The sequence below is a fragment of the Budorcas taxicolor genome, chromosome 11 (genome assembly GCF_023091745.1).
Source record: "Budorcas taxicolor isolate Tak-1 chromosome 11, Takin1.1, whole genome shotgun sequence".
Taxonomy (NCBI): Eukaryota; Metazoa; Chordata; class Mammalia; order Artiodactyla; family Bovidae; genus Budorcas; species Budorcas taxicolor.
Window position 1 is genome coordinate 45,909,483 of NC_068920.1, and position 8,673 is coordinate 45,918,155.

The following is an 8,673-nucleotide window of genomic DNA, read 5'->3' on the forward strand; positions in this document are numbered from 1 at the left end:
TGCCAGCACTGTCTGCTGCTGGGAACCAGTCCTGCTGGGGGCTGGTGCTGAATGCAGGATCCACACACCTGCCCATTATCCTAATTGTAGGATGTACCATCCTACACTGCCTGACTTGCCCTGTCACCCATGTTCTCCAATCCAGTGTATCAGTCTTTGACATTTCCTGTGGCTCTCCCTACATATTTAGTGATTGAAGAGACCCAAGGAGGGAAGACTCAATCTGATGAGGAGGAGGGGGCAGCCACAGGGACTGATGCTCAAGAGCTTTCCTAGGGGACCAAGACCACACACAGCATGGAGGCATACCCAGGATGGTCACAGGCTAGGGGACAACAATCACTCATCTCTCCTGGGTGATGGATGCTTGGTATGTGAGACTCAGGTACCCAAGCTGGTGGTCACCCAGGATGGAATCACATGTAATAGCTGACTAATTGAAAAAAGTAATAATAATGAACTTTGCTGCAAGAATGGCATGATCTCAGAGATATAGGGCTGTGTGTGTCTGTATATTCAGTCTCTCAGTCATGTCTGCCTCTTTTGCAACCCCTCCGGGCTTCTCTGTTCATGGGATTTCCCAGGCAAGAATACTGCGGCAGAGGTTGAATCTGTGTGCCCTGCATTTCAGGGGGATTCTTTCCCACTGAGCCACCTGGGAAGCCCCTGTGTGTGTCTAGGCATATAAAGAAATCAGAAAAAAGAAACGGTTCCATTCACCATAGGGATGACCCTGATAAACGGTCAAAAGAGAAGAAATGTATGCTGCAGAGTAATACACAGAGATTCCCTTTCAGTGAAAAACAAACAGTCAAACAACAAGAAAGTGAAAGCGAAGTCACTCAGTCGTGTCCAACTCCTTGCGACCTCATGGTCTGTAGCCTACCAGGCTCCTCAGTCCATGGAATTTTCCAGGCAAGAGTACTGGAGTGGGGTGCCATTTCTGTCTCCAGGGGATCTTCACAACCCAGAGATCGAACCCGGGTCTCCCGCATTGTAGGCAGATGCTTTACCGTCTGGGCCAAGACCCCACCATAATAGTATACACACCTGGAGTAGCTGTATGGACAAAGATAAGGAAGGATGAATTCTAGGCTGTAAACATTAATTCCCAGGGTGTGGAGGAGGAGTGGAGATGCTATTCGCTTTCCACTTGTCTTTTTGTATCTCTGAGTGATACTGATTCACATGTTTAAGCAAGAGAGAATTACCATCGTAATTCTGAAAAATCAAATAAATACATTTAAAAAAAATTATTAACATGGTGCTACGTGCATAGTGAGACCTACTACTAACAATACAATTTCATTCCCTGTCTTCCTTGCCCTCTTAGAAATCAGCTCCTAATTGCCCATTTGGGGTTGCTCAAAGAGGACAATTTAATTTAAGGCTGACATGCTTCCATGCCTTCTCCATCATTAGAAAATAACAGTTTTAATGTTATTCCATATATGACATATATTTGCCACGAGTATACATCTGCCACTAAAATCCATAAAAATTATGCAACACATTCTGCGTTCAGATGGCAATATTGTGAATTATCTGCTGTTTGCTATTACGCGTGACTATGCCTCTCTTTGCTACCGTGATAATGAAAGCTGACCATCCCAAGCCAATTCCCAATTATCTTGGCACGTACACATGAAAAGCCCAGAGAAGCCAAAACCCAACTTCTCACCGCATCTGCTGACAAGAAGTCAGCGGGTTGGTTTCAAGTTTCTTCCCTCTTTCCCTGTCCCTGGCTACCCTTTAGGAGAGGTGCTCCGAGGGCAGGAGCTACCACAGCACGGAGGATGAGGACACAGAGCTTCCACGCCATCTATAAACTGGATGGCTCTTCTCCATCTGGTTGGCTCTGGGGATTTGCTCTTGCCATCTCATCAGCACCCGGGCACGGACCATCGGCATTCCTCAAGAGTTAACTCAGCTGTCAGAGTTGAACCAAAAGTTTAATTGACACTGGCTACCAGGTGTGGCTTCTAAAATGTAATTCAAGTTTTATGAGCTCCAAAATACGTAGAAGGCAAGACAGAGAGACTCAGTCCTTCCTGGACTCCAATGTCACATGTTAGATGTTACGTCAGAGCTGCCTGCTAAGTTTGCAGAGTGAAGAGGGAGTGACTGGGTGGGGAGGAAAGCCTGGAAAAGGGTGTTTGGGAGAAAAGGGGCCACCAGAGCAAGCCTGGTAGGACAAATAGCCCCAGGAAGATGGGCCATCGAGGCAGAACAAACTGCAAGCAAGGGGATAGAGGAGGGACATGCCTGTGACTAAGCTCAGTAAAGCCCAAGTTAACCCTTTTAGGGCAGGGTTGGGAGGGAAGGGGCTTCCCAGGTGGTGCAGTTGGTAAAGAATCTGCCTGCTAATACAGAAGACGAGGGTTCAACCCCTGGGTTGGGAAGATCCCCTGGAGTAGGAAATGGCAACCCACTCCAGTATTCCTGCCTAGAAAATTCCATGGACAGAGGAGCCTGGCAAGTCTACGATCCAAATGGTCACAAAGAGTAAGACAGGAGTAAGCCACTGAATACAGCAGAGCACTAAGCTTTGAGGGATGATGGAATCGACGGCTGACACAGCCACATAGCCGTCAGCCAAACAGCACCTCACTCGCACACCGGGAGCCTGTCTTGTGTTATCTTAAAAAGATCCCCTTTACCTCAAAAACCTCACATCAGTCCTTCTTCCTCACACCAGCTTACCAACTGATTATTTTTTTCCCACCACATCCCTTATTCTGTTAGTAATACTGGATTTAGATTTTGACTTTAGTTTTCCCTCCAATTGGCTAGTGGCCAGGAATTACAACCACCACCACCATAGGGATAGTAAACATTGATTGAGTGCTTACTCTAGGCCAGGGGCTGGCAATCTTGGCAACCATCCTTCGAGAATGGCAGCATTTATTATCATCCCCATTTTTCAGATGAGGAAACTGAGGCTCAGGTGACCTAATACACAAGGTCTTACAACAGGTTAAGTGCTGGAGCCAAACATAGATCTGATTCTAGAAGCCATATTCTTGACTACCAAGCTGCAACAACCTTGCCTAAACTGTACTTGGTCTGTTCACACTGAGAACCAGGGCAGGTAAACCTCTAACCTGTCTGTCAGAGGGCGAGACAGTAAATATTTTCAGCTCTGCGACCCATACAGCCTCGATGACAACACTCCAACTCCACCCTTTTCTCATGAAAGGGGCCACGGATAACACAGACAGAAACAGCATGGCTATGTTCCAGTGACACACAAGGCTTGTTTCACTTACACAACAAGGTGACGGGTTGGACTTGGCTGCTGGGATTGTCAGCTCCTAACCTATGGCAGGCTGTTCATTCCTTCAGCCAACATGGGCCGAATGTCTACCTTGTATCTGGCATGTTCTAGGTTCCAGGTAGAGGGAGAACCACACCAGTTTCCACTGCCAGGGAGCTGAAATCCTAGTAAAGATCTATTTCACCTGTGCCTGATAAGACTGATTCCTCACCTTGGTCCACTTCTTGCTTCCCTTAGACCTATGGCTCTCAACTCATACTTCACAGCACCTGGGGACATGCAGAGCAACCAGTGCCTGGGCCCCTTGCCCCAGAGATTCTCATTTAATCAACCCGGGGAGGGCCCAGGTACTGATAATTTTACAAGCTTCCCAGGTGATGGGTTGAGATCTACTGCTTCGGTAGCTGTTGGCCTCCTGTTTTTTCCACTTATTTACGATCTGAAATAGGGAAGTCTTTTAAGCTCCCCGCTTTGAGTTCTAAAATGTAGATTATACCTGTCTTGTAGGATTGTCATGAGGATAAAATGAGGCTACATGCTTTTCAAACATGAGGTATGACTGTCATCGTGCCGTTATCATTCAGCTTTAATGCTGGGTCCTACATCAGTGATTTCCCTCTCCGGTTTTGACCTCAATTCTTTGAACCAAGACAGAGTTTGGGACTTCTAAACCAAGCTCTAGTGGTAGCTCACTAATAGCCCAGGTTCATGGGTGAGCGAGTGGGTGGCCTTCTCCTTTAGGCTAGTGGAGCCTCGAAGGGCACTGCCACTTGTCTGGCATGGGGAGGGCTGTTCTGTGCTCCACTTTTGTAGTGAAGGTCTCCATCTCCAGGCAGAAACGGCTGATCTTTGAGCACTGTTGCGAAGCCTTGGATAAGTGGCTTATTTACTTTGACACATGGACAAATGTCCAAATCCAGGTACTTTCAAGAACTAGAAAGTGAAGGGCATTACCATTTCGCTGAACACTGATCAGTGTGCTCCGTCTTTGCCATATACTATTTCATTTCACCTTCAGAACAACCCTTTAGAACACTTACTGTTCTCATTTGACAGGTGAAAAAGACTCAGAGAGGCTCAACAGCTTGTGACCCGATGGTTCCAGGACTGGACTCACACCTGGGTCTTGCTGACTCTCGCACAGACCCGTGGGGCATCCTACAAATAATTCAGCTCCTCTGTAGCCAGGATTCAAAGAGCTACCCAACTGCCTCAGGTTTATTTTTCTCCATTTTCTCTTTCCTTTTCTTTTTCTGAAGCAGGTGGGGGACTGGGGGAGGGGGACCCAGAAAGAACCCCACAACACCTGCTAATGCCCACAGTCTGACAGCCTCGCTTAGCACTAGCAGGATGACCCACAGGTCCAGAGAAAAAGGCATTTCCTCCCTGCACAGCATTCAGATGGTGCAGTTTTATAACCTCATAATGAAACAAAAAAAACAAACAAACCAAAAAAATGTGAGGAGAGAGTTTGGAGAAATAGATACTGCCAGGAGTGAGGAATTCACCGACCCCCAATCTGGGCCATCTCAAGAGAAGTTGGCCACTGGCTGAGTCTCTTAAAAGCTGAAAAGTCATCCCAGGCCACAGTTAAAGAGAGAGCTTGAACAAAACAGAAACAAATGTGATCTTCAAAGTCTTAAATGTCAACTTGAAGGATAACTGAGCAGCACTGAGATGGGCCAAGAGAACCTGCAGCTGCTTTCCCCACATCAGATGGTCCTTCAGTCCTCTGGATCGGCCACCCCACAGGGCTAGACGGCGCGTCCACTGGGGGAGGGGGCAGCCTCCCCAGCCCATACCTGCCAAGCTGTTTACAAATGGCTAAAGCTTCCATCTTTACCACCCATCAGAGTCTCCCCTCTCACCCTGAGGAGCAGTGACCGTCTCTGACCTGGGCCTTGTCCTTCAGGATGCCTTTCTCCTTGATCTTCCCGCCCCACTCCCACCTTCCCACCCCATCCATACAACCGGCTCCGCTGCCCTCCTCCCTCTCAAGAACTCAAACACGAGAGTGATTTCCAGGCCAGATATACAGGATGCCTGGTGTCCCCTCCCAGCCCTCAGGATAACAGACCAGCCACGCTCCTGGATAAACCCCAGTGGCTACTGTTTCTAGAGGGAGGAGTAAGGGTGACCTGAGCCCTTGAATCTCCACCCAGGTGTCTTCAAGAACGGAAAACAACACAGCCAGATTTGGAGAGAGGTCCTATCCAAACCACGTGGGTGGCTGATGGCTAAAAAAAAACTAGAAAATAAAATTATGAGATTCCCTTTATGAAAGGTCTACAACATTCCTCGCTCTGTTTTAGCCACTTTGCATAAGTACCATGTTTGTAGCAACCTTGAGCAGTATCACTGGTGTTTCACAGGTGAGGGAACTTAAGCTCAGAAAGAGTAAGTACTGTATCCCAGGTTACTGCTTCCCTGGTGACTCTGGTAAAGAATCCCCCTGCAAAGAAGGAAATGCAGGTTCGATCCCTGGGTGAGGAAGATCCCCTGGAGAAGGAGATGGCTATCCGTTCCAGTGTTGTTGCCTGAAGAATCCCATGGACAGAGGAACCTGGCAGGTTACAGTTTATGAGATTGCAAAGAGTGACATGACTTAGCGCGCATGCCCAGATTACTAATTCTCTCCCAGGCAGACTGCTCTGATGTCGGTCCTCTTTCCATTGTGCCAGGCTGCATCTGAAGTCCAGAGCTGAAGGACACCAGATCCCTGAACACAGAGACTCTAGTTGTGGAGACTTAGGTCAACTGCTGTCAAAGCAAAGAACACCTTCCAAGTGGTTCTTTCTGCCAGGTGCTTTTGACCTTTCGACCTTCTGGAGAGCCTGAGAATGCACCCTAAGTATTCTGGTCTCAGAGATGCCCAATGAGCTGGTCAGAAGCTTGAGCTGATAGACGAGCCAATGAGAAGGCTTCCATATCAGCCCAGGCATCAGTGGTCTGAGAATCCGGTGAAATGTTCCCCTGAGCAAACTCTAAAGGGTCAGGATCTCACTGACCCTCCAGAGAGGATGATGAAAGAACTGAAAGGCCAGATCTTAGCCTCAGTTGTCCCTGAGGGGTCCTGTGCTGGGACAAGAGGCCACCCTAGACTCCAAAATTTCTTTTTTTTTTTTCCAGCAAGCTCTGGGAAATAGTGAAGGACAGGGAAGCCTGCCATGCTGCAGTTCATGGAGTCACAAAGAGTTAGACATGACTGAGCGCCTGAACAAGACTCTGGGATAGGTCCCCTCCACCCCTGGATAGTCAGTCTTCTACTTGTCCATGGTGGGAATGAGTGGGGACGTTTTCAGTCGTTACTTCCATCAGCTCCACTGTGAGGCCAGCCCCTGCCTCCCTGATTATCTTTGCATCTTCCTGACCACCTACACTTCACCCTGCCCTCTTCTTTATCCCTGGACCCCAGGCTCTTCAGTCATGGCAACAGTTTAATCTGTTTTGTGTCAAAAAAGAAAAAAACTTCGGTGACAGGGGGCTGGGGAAGAAGACTGGGGAGGAGACTTTTTTCCACAGAAGGCACTGGCCTTTCAACCTCCCCCACAACCACCAAAACTAAAACCCTCCACCTCCACTGGCCTTTCTCCTGGTCCCCCCCTTACACCCTCCCCCTTCCCGAACTCCTCACTCTCTTCTCAGTTCTGAGGTCCAGGAGAAGTTTCTCTCCTCTTTTTGTCCTGATGGGGGCACGAGTATTCCCTCAGCATCTGAAGATCTGGAGGAAAAACCCTGGAAACGCAGCTCGGAGTTAGGAGCTGGACTGTGCAGCTACCAGGGAACCAGACAATAATAGCACAGTTGTGTTTTGTTTTTTTTTTTTAATGGAGAGATGAAGGTCGATGCAGCTCCCAGAGCAACCGAGAAATGGCCCGTTTATGCTTCCATGCCTGAGGCCACGACCATCCCCATGCAGTCGCCAATGCATAAACAGGCTCCTACACATGCATTTCTCGGCGGGTACTTTTGTTTAGACGGCCCTTAGCGTGATTTCCTCCTCCTTCACTGCCCTCAAGTTAAAGACATACTCCTGAAGTTAAAGGAGTCTAGAGCTGACTTGCTGTCTGTTCAGTTTCTTACAGCTCTTCTCGAGGGGTCAATTTGTACGATTTCTAAAACCCTTCCCAAATCTTCAACTTCCTGTGGGTCCGTTTTTCATATCCACATTTCCTCTCTGTCCTTTTTTTTTTTTTTAATTCTCTCCTTTTTTCTAGGACACAAGGAGAGTCCAGTAATCTTCCTCCCACCCAAATATTGCAGGTTGGTTCTATTGCAAAATATAAAACCAGAGACCCGGGTAGAATGACGCTGAAAGGGCTCTCTTTGTGGTCACTGGTTTGCTGAACAGCTATGGACATCCAATGTGTGCATTGGGCAACCCCAGGCTAGCGGATCCATACTGCCCTGCTTCCTCCCACACTCAAAGAGCACAATTTCCCCTCTAAGACCTAGGGAAAATCCATTCCCTTCTTCAGCCAACTTTTCAGAGAAACTCAAGAAACTGACACCGAACTTGGAAGGAGGAGGGGGACACAAAACCTGAAACTATTCAAAGATAGAAAGTTGCTCTCTTTCCCTTGTAGGTTTCAAGGACCGTCTCCAGGGACTCTTTCCTGGAGAGGTGTTGCCCCTCGCCCCACCCCATCTTCCTAGGGACTTTGCAAAACCACCACAGGACTGTGGAAAAGTGGCCAAGGCAGAGAGAGAAGAGTTAAATCAAGCCCAGACCTCAACAATCTGTGTTCAATTTTGATAAAAATCTCTCTCCCTCTCCCCCACCACCCCCCTTCCTCCACCCCACAACTCAGACATGTCTCTTTATGTTACGAGCTTGCATCTTGTTTGGGGGCACCGAGGGGCTCCCAGAAAACCCCCATCGGCCCCCACAGTGGGCACATGTGGCAAACACATCCATTCCACTCTCCGGCACGGCTGGACACAGAGTCCTGCCCACCACCTCCTTCTTCTCCTCCCCCTTGCAGTTACCTGCCTCCAGCCCAGCTCCTTCGTTCGGGTTAAGTCAAAGCCCCATTGCCCCGCGCTGTCAGGGCCCCAGCAGGCGGACGGACGGGCAGCAGCCGCAGGTGCTGGGATTCCAACTCGGGACGCCTTTCCTGGGACGCTCCTTCCCTCTCCCAGGTCCCGCTGCTTCTGAGAGCAAGAGGCTCTCCGCTCCCCGCCGCCCCGCCTAGCCTGCTGGCCCGGGGCCAGGCTTGCAAGTGGGAGCTGGGGGCGTGTGAAGAGTTAAATCACCCAAAGGCAGGCACAAGCGAACCGGGAAAAGCCACCACCAAAATGTTGTCCGTTTGGGGGTCACCGGCTCTGTCTGTCCACTTACGACAAGAAGGAATCGGATTTCAAAGCCATAAACATTTTTTTTTAAAGTTTTCCGA

General features: G+C 48.9%; 1 protein-coding gene across 1 annotated transcript in view; it reads right to left on the bottom strand.

The window, feature by feature from the left end:
* DAAM2 (dishevelled associated activator of morphogenesis 2) overlaps positions 1-8,407 on the bottom strand; it is a 130,900-nt gene extending 122,493 nt beyond the window's left edge. Inside the window, exon 1 of the mRNA XM_052648457.1 lies at positions 8,267-8,407. The gene's annotated coding sequence lies outside the window, so the exon portion shown is untranslated. The remainder of the gene's footprint in view (positions 1-8,266) is intronic.
* Between the last annotated feature and the right edge of the window lie 266 nt (positions 8,408-8,673).